Raw genomic sequence first — 19,375 nt, 5'->3', positions numbered from 1 at the left:
TATGTTGTAAGTAGGTCCCACTGTAAATAACACACAAGCAACAATTATTAATAAACTTTGGTAAGTCCTTCACTTACTGATGGTTTAACACTTTCCTTTTACTATTTTCACAAAGTAGTTTAAATTGCATTCTTAAAAGTAGAACATCTAGGCCCTGGTCAGGTAGCTCTTTTGGTTAGAGTATCATTGACTATGCCAAGGTTGCAGGTTGATTCTCCATCAGGGCACATAAAAGAATCAATGAATGAAAGCAGAACAACATGTACAAGTAGAACAACAAATCTATGTTTCTCTCTCTCTTTCTTCCTCTCTCTGAGCTTGCCCAGTCAAGGCACACAGGAGAAGCAACTACTCTGAGTTGATGTTTCCTGCTCTTACCCCACCTTCTCTCTCTCTCTAAAAATCAATAAGTAAAATCTTAAAAATATAAGTAAATAAAAATTTAAAAATAGAACATCTTTCAGGAAAGACCCAAAAATGGGACAAAGACCTTAACAGATACTTAGCCAAAGAAGCCGAAGATAGACAGATGGCAAAATAAGCCTATGAAATAAGCATACAGAAAGATGCCCATTATTTCCATCAGGAAGTGGAAATTAAAACGGGGTGCCACTTCACACCTATTTGAATGGCTAAAATCCAGAACACCGACAACATAAAATGCTGGCCAAGATGTGCGGCAGGAACTCTCACTCAGTGCTGGCGCAAACGTGAAACGGTACAGAGCTTTGGAAGGCATTTTGGCAATTTCTTAGAAAACTAAACATGCTCTTACAATAGAATACAACGATCCCATGCTTTACTATTTACCTGAAGAAATTGAAAACTCATGTCCATGTAAAAACCTGCACATGGGTGTTTATAACAGATTTATTCATAATTGCCCAAACTTGGATGCAAGGAAAATGTCTTTCAGTAGGTGAATGGATAAACTGATATATCCAGACAACGGAATATTATTCAGCACTAAAAAGAAGTAACTGTCAAGCCATGAAAACACATGAAGGAAACAAATGGGTATTACTAAGTAAAAGAAGCCAATCTGAAACAGCTGTGTACTATGATTCCAGTTCTCTCATATTCTGGAAAAGGTAACAAGGAGACAGTAACAGTAAAGGTAAAAGGAGACAGTAACAAGATCAGCAGTTGCCAGGGATTAGAGGGGAGGGAGAGATGAACTGGCATAGGACAGAGGAGTTTTAGGTCAGGGAAACTGCTCTGTCCGATACTGTAGTGGTGGGTACATGTTACACTATTCGTCCAAACCTAAAGAATGTGTAACACCAAGAACTATGGACTTTGGGTAATAGTGTTTGATGTGTCAGTGCAGGTTCTTTCAATGGGGACAAATGCGCCCCTCTGGTGTGGGATGTTGATACCGGGAGAGGCGACGCATTTCTGGGAGCAAGAGGTATTATGGAGAATCTCTGTACCTTATGCTCAACTTTGTTGTGAACTTAAAACAGCTCTAACAAATAAAACCTATTAAAAACATAGAAATATACCTCTGTACAGGTGTGTGAGATAAAATGTCCCTAAACATAACCTGGAACATAATATCCTGAACTTTACAAAGCCAACTTATTTAATTAGGGGTAATTCCTCCAATTTTGATGTGCCTTTCTAATATTATCAAACATATAATTATAAACATGTTCCTTTTCAGTCATTAAATTACTAACTTATCTCTAGTTACAAGTATCATCAACCCTGTCCACCTGCCCTGCCTTTCCTAGTAAACTGAAAGTCAATTTATTCTGTTCACAAGGGGTGTACAATTTTCAATATTATTCTTTTTGCAAATCTCAGTTTAACTAACTGAAGCTACAAAAATGAGATTTCTCTAAAAATGGTAATAATAGTAATTTGGGAAATTTAGAAAGGCTTTGTGGCAAAATTATCAGAAACTGAGAAGGTGAATGGCTTCAGAGACTAGGAAACAATTATTATTATTATTATTATTATTATTATTATTATTTTGAAAATTGGATGGTTTCTAATTTCTAGACTTCAACAAAATTGAGGAAAAATCTAATCAAGTATCAGGGCTAGGTCATTAAAAATAATTTCTGATTACATGATTTGGACATATAACTGAAAAGGATTTCCTAGCCTCAAGTGACATTTTAAAAAATAAAATTGCTTTTACTTCCATAAAGATTATAAATACTAAAAGGAAGAGTAAAATCAATGCTAAGCCTGTCTCATTCTGAAAATAAATCATACTGAAATATTTACCTGTAGCTATATAAACTAACATCCAGTATCAATAAGTGATAATTTCCTAATACATTTTAAAATTTACTCACTGCTTATCACAATTTGTAAGATTTATCTTGTTTAATTGTATACTTCTAATACTTGCCATAACTCCATTAGTGTAAAAAGTAATATTTATAAACCTTATGGACATAGGATATTAAAACTAATTAAATTGTAATTTGTATATTTTTTTTGCAGAAATATGATAATCAACAAAAAAGTCACTATAATGATATTGCACTGGCATATGAAGTAGAAAGAAAAGTTCAAGGAAAAAATGACATCTAACATTTGACTATTAAAAAGAGTTTATTCATGCATTTGGTGCACATCAAAGCATTGTGATAGTATTTGAGATGTGAATATGATTTTTAGATATGAATGGATTATTGAAAAGAGTTATGTGAACTAAGTTTAATGTGACTCTTGGGTTTTAGTTTTCTGAACCCTGGTCTAGACTTAAGAAAGTGATGGAGAAAATATTAATAATGCAGATGAAACTTTTAAAAATGTCATATCTGTAGCCACTGCATTGTGAAAAGCAAAACAAACAAAAAACTATTCTTCCAGTATTCAAAAACTATTATCTCATCCAGCAAGGATATCTGTCTCACATGCCATTCACAAATGGTGAATGAGGGAAGTTCCAGTTCCTCTTCATTGTTTCAGTTTCATCTGACTTGTTAGTGTTAACAAAAATATCAAGCAGAATTCACGTCGGAGCTACAGCTGGAGAGCCAACTGCTAAACATCCATCAGCAGCACACTCTGTCCGACTGAAATGTGTGATTCCATGTGTAGTGCATCTCCTTCAGATTCTCACAGCCAGATTCGGGGAAACTTCTGCTACCAGTCGATGCATTTCCCTCTGTTGTTGAGCACATAGGATTAGGTCCTACACTTCTGGATGCGTTCCTCAACTCTGAGACACAGGAGGCAGGCTGTCCTGCAATCTGCAGGCAGTGAATGCCCCTGCTTTCCGCCTGCTCCCCTGCTGGAGCTCCACAGCCTTCAGCCGGAAGGAATCATCTTTGCCTTTTAATCATAGTCCTCATATTTAGTGTTATGACTGCTGTATTTATTAGGCTTTACATCTACCGACTTATTATTTGTTTTCTCCCTGTCCTATCTTCTTTGCTTCTTTCATTCTTCTTTCTTGCATTTTAGAAGAAAATTAATCGAATACTTCTAATGATTCCATTTCTCTTTGGATGAGTTTCTTTTAGTTGTACATTGCTTTTCTTTTCATGGTTAACCTAGATATTACAACAATCACTATGATTTGCTAGAATCGCTCATAAATTTGTATTTTCACTGACGCAAGAATTACAGCACCCTTTAATTTCCTTTATTCTGCTCCTGCCTTTTGTGCTATTACTGTCATGAATTTTATTTCTACATATTTTAAACACCTCAAGATAATATGTGTTTTACATTGTCAATATTTATCCTTTTTTAAAATGGTCTCAGTATCAGGGTAGTGCTAGACTATAGAATGAGTTGGGAAGTATTACCCTCTCCAGTATTCTGGAAATGTTTATGTAGAATTGGTATTATTTCTTGATTAAATGTTTGCCTAAATTCCCAAGTGAAGTCATCTTGGCCTGAAGTCTCCTTTGCAGGCAGATTTTAAACTATAAATGCAATTTCTCCAATAGATTAGCATAATTCAAATTATCTTTAGCTTTGGTGGTTTGTGCTTTTAGAAGAATTTGTCCATTTCATCTAAGCTGTTGAATTGATTTGGCATAAAGTTGTTCTTTTATTCTTTTTAATATGAATAGGCTCTGTAGTTACTTCTCTCATTCCTAATTATGGTAACTTGTTTTTTGGTTTTTCTTTTCCTGATCATTTTGGGTAGAGGTTGACCTATCCCTCTCCTACCCCTCATCCCCTGAATCAGTTTTTGGATTTATTGACTTTTTCTACATTTTTTTCCTGTTTTCCGTTTCATCTAGTTTTGACCTTGTGGTATTCTTTTCTTTCTTCTGCTTACTTTGGGTTTCATTTGCTCTTCTTTTTTTAGTTTCTTAAGGTAGAAGCTGCAACCATTGACAAGATTGAGGTGAAAGAATCCCAAAGAGAAGGTGATCCTTTTTGTAAACATTTCTTTTCAATAAACTGGCTAATTTTTAAATGATCTTGGTCTAAGAAGTAAAGCAACACAACAGAGAGTAGCAGGTAAGAACCTGAGAGGCCAACCGGATCTTGGGGCAACCTCTCAAGCTGGGTGACAGAAATCAGAGATCAGTACCCACTGGTGGGGAGGAGCCCTTGTATACATCTCAGATAGTTAAGACTGTGGAAGAGTATCACTGTAGGGATATAGCTAAGTTGGAAATAGAACCGTATATAAAAAATCCTGAACCCCAACTTCAAATGAGCTCATCCAAGATTGTATTAAAGTGATCTGTCTCTGCTCTAACTGCCTGCCAAGTGGCAGGTAAATCTTCTCTGGAAGAAGAAAACATTAGCCAGAGCCTCAATTTACATCTACAATTTTTATATATAATGCCTAGCATTCATTCAATCAAAGAATCATAAAACATGCCGAGAGATAGGACCAACTGACTAAAACCAAAAAAGAAAACAGACTCTAGAATAGACTCATAGATGATACAGAGATTGGTATTATCAGGCTTGACTTTAAAATAATTGTGATTACTATGTTCAAAACAATAGAGGGCAACACGGAGACTTTTACTAGAATCAATAATAATAAAAAGAGAATCAAATGTAAATTCTCAAACTAAAAAACATAAATCACTAAAATTAAAAATTGAATAGAAATTAAAAACTGACTAGACAGAGAAGAATAAGGGATTATTAGTTAATTATAAGATGGGTCAATAGAAAATGTTCAGAGTGAAGCAGAGAGGAAAAACAGTATAGTAATTAAAACTGTTTAGTGTCAACACATGAGCAGAAAGATCTGTTGAACAGGATAACCCAGAAATAGATGCAAATATATACAGAGATTAGTTTCTGATAAAGTCAGCATTTCAAATCATTGGGGTAAAATGATATATTTAATAAATAGTATTAAGAAGGTAGCCATCTGGAAAAGATGAAATTGGATTCTCACACTAAATTAAATTCTAGATAAAATGTTTAAAGAAAAAAAAATAAACATACAGGTAACAGAAATGATGTATTGGACTTTATAAAAATTTTTATTTTGTGACAAAATATTCTAATTTTACTATTTTGCATTTCCAAATATTCATTTAGTTTTTTTATTGGACCTACCTGATCATTTAAAAATATTCTTTCTCCTTATTTAAGTGATTCCTGTGCCCAATCCCTTCTTTCATTTAAGTATGATATATACTTATTTTATAATCTGTGTCTAACAATTCCAATATGGAAAGGCTTTGTGGGTCTCAGTCAGCTGTTTTCTCCTACTGTCTCTTACTCATAATGGCTTGTTTCTTGCTTTGGTTTCATTTTGCTTGTTTGTTTTTAAATTTTTGACTGTGATATCATATTTCTTGAATTTTTCTGAGAAAATTCTCCTTCAGAAAAGACTTGCATTCCCTTCAGCAGCTGCCAAGGGACCAAAGTCCTTTTAAACAAAATATTTTTGATTTGAGGGTTTGGGGAGCGTGCAGGTAGCATGAATGCAGCAGTGCTAAGGAGCATTTTTAGTTTTAATTGGTGGTATTTTTCTTCTTTTGTAGTTCTAAGTATTTTCTGACTTCCACTTTGATTTCTCCTTTGATTCATGGATTATTTAGGAATATGTTTAAACTGCCAAAGATTTGTTATTACTGCCTTTTGCAACCCCTGATGACCGTGATGAGCATTTTGCAAGTGAACCTTTGCCATTACTAACTTATTCTGGCTTGTACTGGAATAACCACTATGCACTATCAATTGCACCAGTGTTGTCTCTGTACTCAGGGTAGCATGCTTTTTGTCCTTTGTTTTTTGAACTATGCAGAGGCCTATCTAATCCACATCTTACAGAATTATTCCAGAGGAAGATTCACAGACAAAACCTCTTAGAGAGGATATCAACGATGAATTGAATCGCCTGGCTTCACCTGAAACAATAGAGCCCATTGATCAAGGCAGTCAAACATGCTTCCTTGGGGGACACAGAATTGATTTGTTTAATTTCTGAAAGGTCATCTGCCCTGGGAAAGGGAAAAGGAATTCTGCATTCTCTTCTAGGGTCTGTAACCTCATCCCTGACAGCTGCGGGGACACGTGCAAGGGGAAGACTCTCTCCTCCCCCTTCTCCTCCACCCTTGCATTCACACACAACTGTGGGACGACTTGGGCGGGGTTTACTTGCTAGGCATCATGCTCTCCACAGGGGCTTGCCCTGGGAGAAATCTCTCCTTCTGTGCTGCCTCAAATCACCAGACAAGGCATTTTTTCCCATGTAGGCTTCATCCTTAGATTGACCTCAGTTTATCAACAAGTCCTGATGAATGTACCTATCCATGGTGGACTCTGAGTCCGTGACTATTCACACTGACGCAGACATTCCCAGTTCAGAAGGCAAAATGCAAGGCAACAGAGCCAAAATCAAGCCAGGCCCAGCCTTCCATAAATTTGGACCTCGGCTGTGCAACTGTCTTTTATATCCTTGATTTCTATCCCTCACACCACCCCAGTGCATTTACACGTCTGCCAGAGCAACTATCCTCAAATATCATTGTACATATTTAAATGCTGGCCATCCCCTTCCCTCCACCAACAATTTTCAGTGAATCCTCTTTCCTTAGAAAATAAAGTACAAATGAAGAGAACTAGGAATAGTGAATGAAAAGGCCAACCACAACAAACTATAAATATATACTTACTTTACTTTCTTTTATCAGCTTCTTTAATAAAGATAAAATTATGTAAAGTGGTAATTACACCAATGCATTGTTGGGTTTGTAATAGACACGATGTAACATTACTATAATTTGATATATGATATAACATATCAATAAGTATGAAAAGAGGGAGCAGGAATAGAGTTATATAGGAATCATGTTTCCAAATCTCACTGGGGAAAGTAACTATAAATCTGAAGTAGGTCCTGGTTAAGACATATCTGGTAAGCCTAGAGAAACACTATGCAAGTAACTCCAGACAAAAACACCACAAGTAAAGAAAACCTACAGATCAACATCTATTATGAATAAAAATGCAAAAACTCTCAACAAAACACTATCAAACCAAATCCAATAACATATAAAAATAATCATACAAAAAAGTATACATTGTATAAGTTTGCTAGGGCTGTTGTAACAGTATCAGTGGGCGGCTTAACAAAAGTTTATTGTCTCACATAGTTTGGGAGGCTCAAAGTCCGAGATCAATGTGTTGGCAGGGTTGGTTCCTTCTGAGGGCGCTAGGAAACAATCTGTTCCAGGCCTCTCTCCTACCTTTTGGTAGCTGGTTGGCTTATGGCAGTATAACTCCAATCCTCAGATAACATTCTCCCTGTGTGAGTGTGTGCCCAAGTGTCTCCTTTTTATAAGGACATCACACATATTGGATTAGGGACCTGAGTTCAGTATGACCTCATTTTAAGCACTTATAGCTGCCATAAACCCATTTGCAAAAAAAGGTCCCATTCTGAGGTACTGGGGGAGAACTTCAACATATGAACCTTTTTTTTTTTAATTTTTTTTATTTTTCTGAAGCTGGAAACGGGGAGAGACAGTCAGACAGACTCCCGCATGTGCCTGACTGGGATCCACCCGGCACGCCCACCAGGGGGCGACGCTCTGCCCACCAGGGGGCGATGCTCTGCCCCTTGGGGGGCATCGCTCTGTTGCGACCAGAGCCACTCTAGCGCCTGGGGCAGAGGCCAAGGAGCCATCCCCAGCGCCCAGGCTATCTTTGCTCCAATGGAGCCTCGCTGCGGGAGGGGAAGAGAGAGACAGAGAGGAAGGAGAGGGGGAGGGGTGGAGAAGCAGATGGGCGCCTCTCCTGTGTGCCCTGGCCGGGAATCGAACCCAGGACTTCTGCATGCCAGGCCGACGCTCTACCACTGAGCCAACCGTCCAGGGCCAACATATAAATCTTTTGGGGACAGAATTCAACCCATAACATATACCACAGCTAAGAATAATTTATCCCAGGAATGAAAGGTTGGTGTATCACCTGAAAATTAATTAATGTAATATACCATATTAATAGAATAAAAGGCAAAACCCACATGATCATATGGGTTTCAGCATATACAATATATGCTGAAAAACAGTTTGACAAAATTCAATACCACTTCATGATAAAATACACTAAAAAACAAAACAAAACTAGGAATAGAAGAAATTTTTTTCAACCTGACAAAGAGCATGTACAAAAAACCCACAGCTAAATCATAATGATGAAACAACACATTCCTCTTAAGATCAGGAACAAAATAAGAATGCCCACTCTCACCACTTCTATTCAACATTGTACTGAAGGTTCTAGTCAGCAGCTAAGCAAGAAAATTAGATAAAAGCTATTCAGATTCAAAAGAAAAAGTAAAACTATTTCCATTCACAGATGGCATAACGTGTGTGTGTGTGTGTGTGTGTGTGTGTGTGTGTGTGTGTGTATAAATTCTAGGAACCCACTAAAAATTATTAAAGCTATTAAATGAGTTTAGTAATGTTGTAGGATACAAGATCAATATTTTAAAAATCAATTGTATCTTTATGCAATTGTAGTGAACAGTCAAAAAATGAATATAAGAAAATTCCATGTATACTTGCATCAAAAAAATAAAATATTTAGGAATAAATTTAACAAAAAGAAATGCAAAACTTAAACTCTAAAAACAACCAAACATTGCTGAAAGAAACTAAAGATGATTTAAATAAATGGAAAGAAATCCCATGTTTATGAACTGGAACACTGCATATTGCTAAGATGGCAATATTCCCCAGATTGATCCACAGATTCAATGCAATCCCCATCAAAACCTCAGCTGGCTTCTTTGCAGAGATTCATAAGCTGATCCTAAAATCCATATGCAAATGCAAGGGATCCACGAGAGCCAAAACAATCTTGAAAAAGTAGAACCGAGTTGGAAGACTCACACAATTTCAAAACTTACTACAAAGCTACAGTGCTCAAGACTGTATGGTACTGGCATGAGAATAGACATAAAGGTCAAAGGAATAGGATTTCTCTATCTGTCTGTAGTCAATTGGTATTGACAAGGATACCAGGATAATTAAATGTGAAGAGAATTGTCTTTTAAAAAAAAGAGTTCTAGGATAACTAGATACCCTCATTCAAAAGAATCATTTGGAATGCTTCCTCACTCCATATAAAAATTTCTTCAAAATGGATCAAAGAACTAAATGTAAGAGCTAAAATTATCAAACTCTTAGAAGAAAGCATAGGTGTAAATCTTTATGACTTTGGATTAGGCAATAGTTCCTTAAATATAACACTAATGTCATAAGCATTATAAGAAAAAAACCCAGATAAATTGGATAGCATACGTTAAAAATCTTGTGCTTCAAAGAACAATGTTAAGAAAGTGAAAAGAAAGCCCACATAGAATGGGAGAAAGTTTTTTAAGTCATATATCCAGTAAGGGGCTTATATCTAAAATAGAGAACTACTACATTTAGAAAAAGAACCTAATTAAAAAGTGGTTAGAGTCTGAACAGACATTTCTTCAAAGAAGATCTACAAATGGCCAATAAGTACATGAAAAGATGCTCAACATTATCATCCATGAGGGAAATACAAGTTAAAAGCACAATGTGAAACCACTTCTTACCCATGAGGATGGCTGTAATAAAAAATACAGATAACAAGTGTTGATGAGGCATGTGGAAAAACAGTTACTTTCATACACTGCTGGTGAGAATGTAAAATGGTGCAGCCACTTCGGAAAACATTGTGGCATTTTCTCAAAAGGTTAAACACAGAGTTATCACTTGACCTAGCAATTCCATTCCTAAGTATAAATATATACCCAAGAGAAATGAAAACATATATCTACACAAAAATTTGCACATGCATGTTCATGACAGAATAATTTATAATAGTCAAAAGTGGAAAAGAATCTAAATATCCATCAACAGATTACTCAGCGATAAGAAATGATGTACTGACATATGCTACAAGTGGATGAACTTTGAAAACACCATGCTCTGTGAAAGAAGTCAGTCACAAAAGGCCACATCGTGTATTGTTCCATTTATACGAACATTCTAGAAGAGGCAAATCCATTCAGTAGGTTAGCGGTTGTCCAGGGCTGGGTGTGTGGAGCAGCTGCTCATGTGTACAGGGTTTCTTGTAGGGATAACGAAAATGTTCTGAAATCTCTTGTGGTGATGGTTGTAGAAGTTTGAATACACTCAAAATCACTGATTTGTACCTTTTAAATGGTGAATTATATCTCAATAAAGTTATTACCAAAACCCAAACCCAAACCCAAACAAGAGCAAGATATAGTTTCCAGAGGCAAAATGTTTGATTGCAGACTGTTTTCTTTGGTCCTGGCTCTAGTCACCGGGGCCAGCAGACTGTATTAGTGAAGAGTTGGCCAAAGCCCAAAGGAATGCTCCTCATCTGTGCTTTGCCTTGAGCAATTTATTTTCAAACAAGCCTTTGTCAAATCAGACACAGTCTGGTTTTGCCTACCCTCTCCTAGGGTTTTTGATGTTTTTATCTTGGGGATAAGGGTGGAGCATGGAGGGTATGTTTTCCTCTTGGAAAGATGTAATGGGTTAAGGGCCAATTAATTGTCAGTTTTAGTTTTCTTGGCCCTTGACTCATGTCCATTTTCAACTCCAACAGCTTCCAGTATCAATCACACAGGAGCCAAATTCCCCATGAGGCAGAGAGATCGCCCCACTGCTCTGAATCTCTAATTTTCACTCTTTAATGAGTGGCAGCCTCTGCTCCATGTCCTTAGAGGTCTAGCGGGAGGGAAGTGATCCGAGAGACCCTTGTAAACAATGAAGAAATTGAAAGGTTTTAGCATCGAGGTCCCCCAGTGCTGCTAGAAATTGTGAGGCCAGGGAAGCACAGACAGGTTCTGGGGCTGGTTTCCCTGGGAGCTGGTTGGGTAGCCTGGGTCAGAGTTGACTTCCACAAGTACAGAATAGAAGTAAGGATAACGGGGGTGCAGGGGCCTTTACGATCTAGTGGGTAAGCTGACTTGGTTGGGCAGAACCTCAGTTCTAATGCCGCAGAGGTTGCACTGAACCTGAGTCTCCCAGATTCCCCGCCTCACTGTCACCCCCGCCTCCACCTTCAGCCAGCAGCTCCTAGCCTGGCTGCTTCTCAGTCCCTGCTCCTTGCTGGGGCATGGGGAGAAGGTCCAGAATTCAGTGTGGCCTCTGTCACACTGTTGCAGTGGGTCCAAGTAGCACCGCACAAGGGTCTGATCCAACTGGACCCACGTCCTTAACAGTTGTCCACAAAAGTCAAGTAATTAAACCTGGGAGAATGGGAAATCAATGTCTGGTAGGGTGAAGCGTGACCAGAAAGAAACTGGAGACAGGAAGGAGACAGCAGATAAAACTTTTCTTCCCTGCCTTCCCTCCTCTCTCTGAGTCACCCTGAGTCACCATCGTTCTGTAGTTTCTTCAAGGACAACCTGATGACTAAGAGACTGGCGGTGTTTCCTTATGTGGCTGCACACAGCACTTTGCTGCTTTCTCATCTTCCTGGATCCGCCAACCCTTTCCCCCTTGCTCTTCCCTCCCTGGGATTATAAACCCCAAGAAATCGGAGTACATAAACTTTTTCTCACGGTCTGTTTTCTAGAGAACCTGAGCTAGGACCAAAGCTGGACGCTGTATCTGGGGGAATCAAGGTAAAACAATGAAAGATTCAGGTCTGGTGAAGACAGGGTCCAAATCAGGAGGTAAGGAATGAATAAAAGGGAGATGATGTTCCTGATCACCACAAGTAGTGGTGAGCCCTCACAGTGGCCGATCCTGTGAACTTTCCAATCTGCAGAGGAAGACAGATTAAACACTGTTATCATACTCGGAAATGGACAGTCATAAACTATGTGCCGGAAGTGAAGTTATCTATTTCCCCATGTATAAGGCGCACCCTTTTCTGAAAAACTTGGGGTCTAAAAACTGAGTGCATCTTCTACAGTGGTTGTAGAATTTTTTAAAATTGCATTTCCCACTTTTTCGTGCTTGTTTTTGCACTCATTGTTGAAGACAGTGATTCGTCCTCATCCATCAGATGAGGACAAGCTAATGGATGGGAGTTTTGACAGTGGTGAGGGGTTCTATGAATTTTATGATGAATAAAACTTGAATTTAATAATTTTATGTAATATTTCCCCCCCCAAATTTCGGGCCCCCAAATTAAGGTGTGTCTTATTCATGGGAGCGTCTTATACACGGGGAAATACAGTACATAGTGCAAGGAGCCTGTAACAGAGAACTTGCTTTAGTCTGGGAGTTCAGCAACTTTTCTGAGAAAATACCTGGCGGGGTAAGATCTAGTCACTGGGACCCAACAAAGGGTGGAGATGGAGATGGCGGTGGGGGGGGACACGCTGTTCCAGGCAAAAGGAATGACCTGGTACCTACAAAGGCTCTGAGTGAGAGGGAGGGAACATGCTCAGGCTGGGAATAGAAAGGACTGCTTCCACAGAGAAAGGTGCCTCCTGGCCTTGGCTCTCACTTTCTTTAAAAATCTCAACCCATAACAAAGAATGTATTTTACATCTGAACTCAGCACCAACACACACAGACACACACAAATGAAACAAAGTTTCATGACAACATTTATCCTTATTCTGCAGGGCTTTTCATAATTGCTGTGAACATTTAAAGATGCATACACACTGACAGAGTAATACCACCAGAACACTGCTCCACGGCTTTCCTGGCAGCTCTGTGCCATGGTTTATACACACGCGATGAAACATACTAAGGCGGATAGGAAGGTGCCGGTAGTAAAAATATACATGCTATACTGTAAGGGGAAAAGGTAGAACAATTTATCTAATCTGATCCCAATTTGTTAAAAAACCTTTATTTATGAAGGAGTTATATGTATAGAAAAACTATTAAAAGGTGACTACTACTCAAATTACACAAGACTTTTCTGACTTCTATATTTCATTATTTGTAGTTTTTACAATCTAGGTGTCATTTCAGATGGGACAGTCTATCTAACCAGAAATTCAGTGGGGTTTTTTTTGGTTACTGATGTAAATTATACCAAATCGGACTAACCTGGCATTTTGAGTTTTAGCTTCATGGAATCATTTTAACCCTGTGAAGCAAAGAATTTGTACAAACATTAGGTTTGACTTTCACTGTCATGTTCTCCTTCAGTTCCAGGAGACTCTAGCCTGGGACACAGGTGGGCAAATGCCCAATGATCCAAGAATCAGTCACTGGGGACCAGGGAAACAGCTCAAGGCTTGCTCCCTTAGGAGGTCCTGCCCATGAGGAAGTGGGAAGTCTGTCAGAACTGGGAAGCTCTCAGTACCAGGATTTCATGTTATTTTTGCAAAATACTGCAATATGTTGGGAGAATTATATTAGGCCTAATTGCTTGGATAAAACAAGACTCTCAAAATGTGGTGCTCCAACAACACGGGGCTCTTCCATTGCTCTCTCTCCCTCATCTCTCCCTTCACCATTCTGTCTTTAGATTCTTCTGCTAGGACTGAGCTACATAATACTTCAGACGCGCCACATTAGATGAGCTACATAATTGTGACAAATTCTCTGCTATCTGAGAGGTTTACCTGTAGTGTTTAGATTACTAATTTATTTCCTCTCTTTACGGTTAGACTTTTCTCCTTAAAAATAAAGTTTTGGCCCTGGCCGGTTGGCTCAGTGGTAGAGCATCGGCCTGGCATGCAGAAGTCCCGGTTCGATTCCCGGCCAGGGGCACACAGGAGAAGCACCCATCTGCTTCTCCACCCCTCCCACTCTCCTTCCTCTCTGTCTCTCTCTTCCCCTCCTGCAGCCAAGGCTCCATTGGAGCAAAGTTGGCCCCGGCGCTGGGGATGGCTCCTTGGCCTCTGCCCCAGGTGCTAGAGTGGCTCTTGTCGCAACAGAGCAATGCCCCGGAGGGGCAGAGCGTCACCCCCTGGTGGGCGTGCCGGGTGGATCCCGGTCGGGCACATGCAGGAGTCTGTCTGACTGTTTCTCCCCATTTCCAGCTTCAGAAAATCACAAATAAATAAATAAATAAATAAAGTTCTTTTTTGGGGGGGGATATTGTAATCTTTATTTTGATTCTTGATATGAGGTAAGAGAATAGAATCTCTTTTCTGGGGATGGGTTTTTTGTTTGTTTGTTTTGTATTTTTCTCAAGTGAGAAATGGGGAAGCAGTCAGACTCTTGCATGTGCCCTACCAGGATCCACCGGGCATGCCCATCAGGGGGCGATGCTCTGCCCATCTGGGGTGTTGCTCTGCTGCAATCAGCCTTTCTAGCACCTGAGGCAAAGGTCATGGAGCCATCCCCAGCGCCCAGGCCAACTTTGCTCCAGTGGAGCCTTGGCTGCAAGAGCAGAAGAGAGAGATAGAGAGGAAGGAGAGGGGGAAGGGTAGAGAAGCAGATGGGCACTTCTGTGTGCCCTGACCGGGAATCGAACCTGGGACTTCCATACGCCAGACCGACGCTCTAATGTTGAGCCAACCAGCCAGAGCTGGGGATGGTTTTTAAATTAATTTATGAAAAGGTAATTTTTAGTGCTGACGGGATGAGTCTGCTTATCCCACTCTCCCCCCAGATAGCCCACCCAGCCTTTACGCACAGAATCATTCTCACCGTATAAAACAAATGGGAAGAAATCTATACCTTTCTTCCTGTGGAACAGACAGCTTTGGCAATGAGCCCAGTCATTCAGGAGTTCTCCATGATCTGCTCTTTAAATCCAACTCATTATGACTGATTTTAGGCAGGACGCCAAGGTGAAAAGATTGACTAAGTATCTTTTTGGTTTTCCATCCTGTCCCTTCTTTCTATCTCCAATTTTAACACAAGTGCTAATTCTAAGGTCAGGGTTAGATGAATAGACCCTCAGCACCAGCACTCTGTTAATCCCAAACCACGCGTTCCAAGGGGTCTTGTGGCATTAAGTGAGACGGGATGACACCATGTTCCCAAGTAGACAGCAGCCAGGTTTAACCCCAGAATGTCCATGATGTTTAACTTCACATATTCTTTGCTACAGCTTAAATTCCAACTTCTCTAGGCTACAGACATCCTCATATCATATTCCTCTTTCCTGCCCTGCAGCTGGCACAGGGTCTCATGGTAGGTGCCAAATAAATGTCTTCTGAGTGAGGATTTGGTCTGTAGGCCTGTGTTTCCTCTATTTTTCCATCAATTCCATGCCAGGCCTAGCCGATCACGTCTCAAAGCCCTTCTGTTTGCCTGTTGTTCTTTTAAAGTTTTATTTATATTTAGTCCACCTGGAATTTTTGTGCGTAGTGTGGCGATATGACTTGACCCCTTTTAACGTTAGTACATTAAATTCCCACTGATTTTGAATTCTATTATTTCACTCTTCTGTTTGTCTATTCCTATTAACTAGACTATTGAAATGATGGCAGCTTTTGAGTGTAACTTGTTATCTGGTAGGACACATCCCCCCATACCATCCAACTAAATCATTGTTTTCAGGTTTTGATTTTATTCACATACTCTTTTAAATAATTTTTATTTTTAACTTTTAAAACAAACAAACATAGAAACCAAAGGCAAAACTAATTTGAAAAATTGGAATTTTGGCAAAACTAGATACACATAATTATTGAAGGACTGATCTTTCCATGATACCATGTCTCCAATCCAGGAACATGGTATTCATTAATGCATTGTTGTTATTTCAATCTTCACTAGCTAAGTTTTATAAAACTTCTTCATATTGATATTGTACATTGCTTGTTAGGTTGTTTCTAGATATTTATAGTATATTGTAATAAATAGGAACCTTTATCCCATCATATTGTCTAACATTATTAAAGAAAAACTGTGGGTTTTTTTGAAAATTTATTTTATAGTCAATCATTTTATGGAACTCTTATATTTATTCATTTAATCAATCAACATGTATTGAGTACCTATCACATGCTAGGCATTTTTCTATGGGTGGGTGGAGGGCAGTCAGGCACCAGACAAATGTTATTAAGAAATTAGCACTCTCAGGCCCTGGCCGGTTGGCTCAGTGGTGGAGCATTGGCCTGGCATGCAGAAGTCCCGGGTTCGATTCCCGGCCAGGGCACACAGGAGAAGCGCCCATCTGCTTCTCCACCCCTCCCCCTCTCCTTCCTCTCTGTCTTTCTCTTCCCCTCCTGCAGCCGAGGCTCCATTGGAGCAAAGATGGCCCGGGCGCTGGGGATGGCTCCTTGGCCTCTGCCCCAGGTGCTAGAGTGGCTCTGGTCACGACAGAGCTACCCCCGAGGGGCAGAGCATCGCCCCCTGGTGGGCAGAGCTTCGCCCCTGGTGGGCGTGCTGGGTGGATCCCGGTTGGGCGCATGCGGGAGTCTGTCTGACTGTCTCTCCCCGTTTCTAGCTTCAGAAAAATACAAAAAAAAAAAAAAGAAAAAGAAATTAGCACTCTCCATCCTCCATAGCTTTTAAGTAAATGAAGCTTTTGTTACACATAATATGAAGTCTGGCATAGGCAGTTCAGGGCCTTTTCGTGACTCCACAATGCCAAGATGGCTTCCTGAACTTTGTACCTGCTCAGCAGGCACGATCGAGTGCTTGTCACTGTCCGCCTGCACTCCCGGCATCCTATCTGCACCGCAGCAGGAAGGGGTGCAAGGGCCACGGATGGGAGCAACATGGCGCTGAGCCTGCCCTCTCTTCCCTGACAACTTGGCTGGACTTCCATCCCATGGCTTTTGCTTATACTCACTGGCCAGAATTGTATCACATGGTCACATCCATGCCATTAGTTACATTACTGCTCTCTTCCAATCAGAATTCCCTTAGGAAGGAAGAAGGGGAGAACTCTGAGCAGGCCTCCAGCAGGCCCTGCTGTGACAAGACTAAATTCCGGCACAGAGATGTTCAAAGATTTTATAGGTGATGTCTTGGATTCTCAGCAACTCAGTCCTTGAGTCCCCCTCCTCTACTTTATTCTACTCACTCCGTTGGTGATCTTATTCAGTCCCATGGCTGCAAGTACAGTTATATGCTGGTGACTACCAATTTACATTCCAGCTCAGTCGTCTCCTCTGAACTACAGACTGAAATAGTCAACTGTCTACTTGGCATCTCCACGTAGATGCCTAATAAGTACCTCAATTTAACCTGTCCATAATGCCACAATGAACTCCTTCACCAAAACTGTCCTTCCATAGCCTTCCCTCCCTGTCAGCAGAAAACAATTTCATCCTTCTGGTTGCTCAGGCTAAACACCACCCTAGACTCCTGTCTGTCTCACATCTTATGTCCAACACACCACAAATCCTGTTTGGCTCTACCTTCACTTTCCAACTACACCCATAATCCCACCACTTCTCACCATTTTAACAACTAACATTCTGGCCCAAGTCACCTTTATTTTATGCCTGCATTTCTACGAGGGCCTCCTAAAATCATTATCCATGTACATAATCCTTCCTCTAAAAATTTTTTTAAGTTTATTCATTTTACAAGGGGGGGGGGGAGAGTACGAGAGAGAGAGAGAGAGAGAGAGAGAGTGTTAAAGAAGCATGGAGGAGCAGGAAGCATCAACTCCCATATGTGCCCTGACCGGGCAAGCCCCGGGTTTTGAACCAGCAACCTCAGTGTTCCAGGTTGACACTTTAACCACTGTGCCACCACAGGTCAGGCTAGATAACCCTTCCTTAAACTCAGTTCCTTCATTTCCTGTTCTCTAATGATCTTATCCCTGTCCTCTACCTCTGCTACTTACTCCTGTGATTGAGCATTCCTTACCTTTGGTATTTACCCAAAAACTAATTTCCAAGTATCCTACTTTTAACAACTACTCTTTCTACCCATCATGTCCTCTATTAATCCCACTCTAACATTCCCCCGACCCCATGGAGACCTACAATCCATTAATCCTATACTACTTCACTGTCTCCCACACTCCCCTAACACTGTTACTTTTCTTCTTACTCAGCTTAATTACCAAAGTCAATACTTTGTCCACATGCCCTCAACTTCCCTGCCCTTCTATATGGTACTCATTTGGCAAACTCCCAAACCTGATCTACTTCTTCACATAATCAGGACCTGTGCCCACAGAGTTGATGAGGCTGAAGAAAATGTATAAGCAAGCTGACGGATCCTACATCCAAATGATCTTTAACGTGAAGTGGAATGTTTAACACTGCCTGGAAATCATACTCTATTTCCCTAGGTATTTCACTCTCATCCCTTTTTTTTTTTTAACCTTTTCCTTTCTTCTCAAACTTTTAACTCTCCCCTCACCTCACCCCCAGCTCTGCCCCCAATCTTTAGGACCATTTGATGGTGTTCCTTTATATTTCAATGAGGAAAACAGAAGCAATCCAAAGAGACTTTTCACGAGGTCCTAACACCTTCTCTCACTACCTATCTGTGCCCATATATTCCGTCTACTCTCTTGTAAGTGTGGATGAACTGTTTGTACTCCTATCTCAGACCAGTCACTTGTGCACTGGGTTCCATCTGATCTCATCCACTCAAGGATATCATCTCAGTAGTTTTCCTTTCTCCCGAATCACATTTTCCTGTTTTACTGGATCATTTCCATTTGTGTATATTATTATTTCTTCCCTTTTCCTCTTCTAGCCTCTGTGCTACTGCTCTTTCTTTACACCCAAATCCCCTGAAAAACTGTCTCTATTCACCATCTCCAATCAAACTTCTCCTATTCCATTAAACTGAGTCCAATTAGCCTCTCATTCCCACTGTTTATCGAAAACAACTCTTGTTAAGGTCAACAAAACATTTATCCTAGTGAACTTCTGGTTGGTCATCTTTCACATCTCAATCAAAACCCACTGAAACATTTTCTGACTAGGTCAATCTATCTAGTCACATGCTGCCATCATTATACCACTAATGATTGAATTTCATATATTTTTCTGTGATTCTTTGACTAATGATACTTTTTTCCTCAATAGACTCTAAGCTCCATAAGGGCAGGGATACGGCCACTATTTTAAACTGGGGAAAAAGGAGGCCCAGAGAAGCGTAATGATACCAGC

The sequence above is a fragment of the Saccopteryx leptura genome, chromosome 3, assembly GCF_036850995.1.
Source record: "Saccopteryx leptura isolate mSacLep1 chromosome 3, mSacLep1_pri_phased_curated, whole genome shotgun sequence".
Classification (NCBI taxonomy): Eukaryota; Metazoa; Chordata; class Mammalia; order Chiroptera; family Emballonuridae; genus Saccopteryx; species Saccopteryx leptura.
This window is presented reverse-complemented; position numbering follows the sequence as displayed.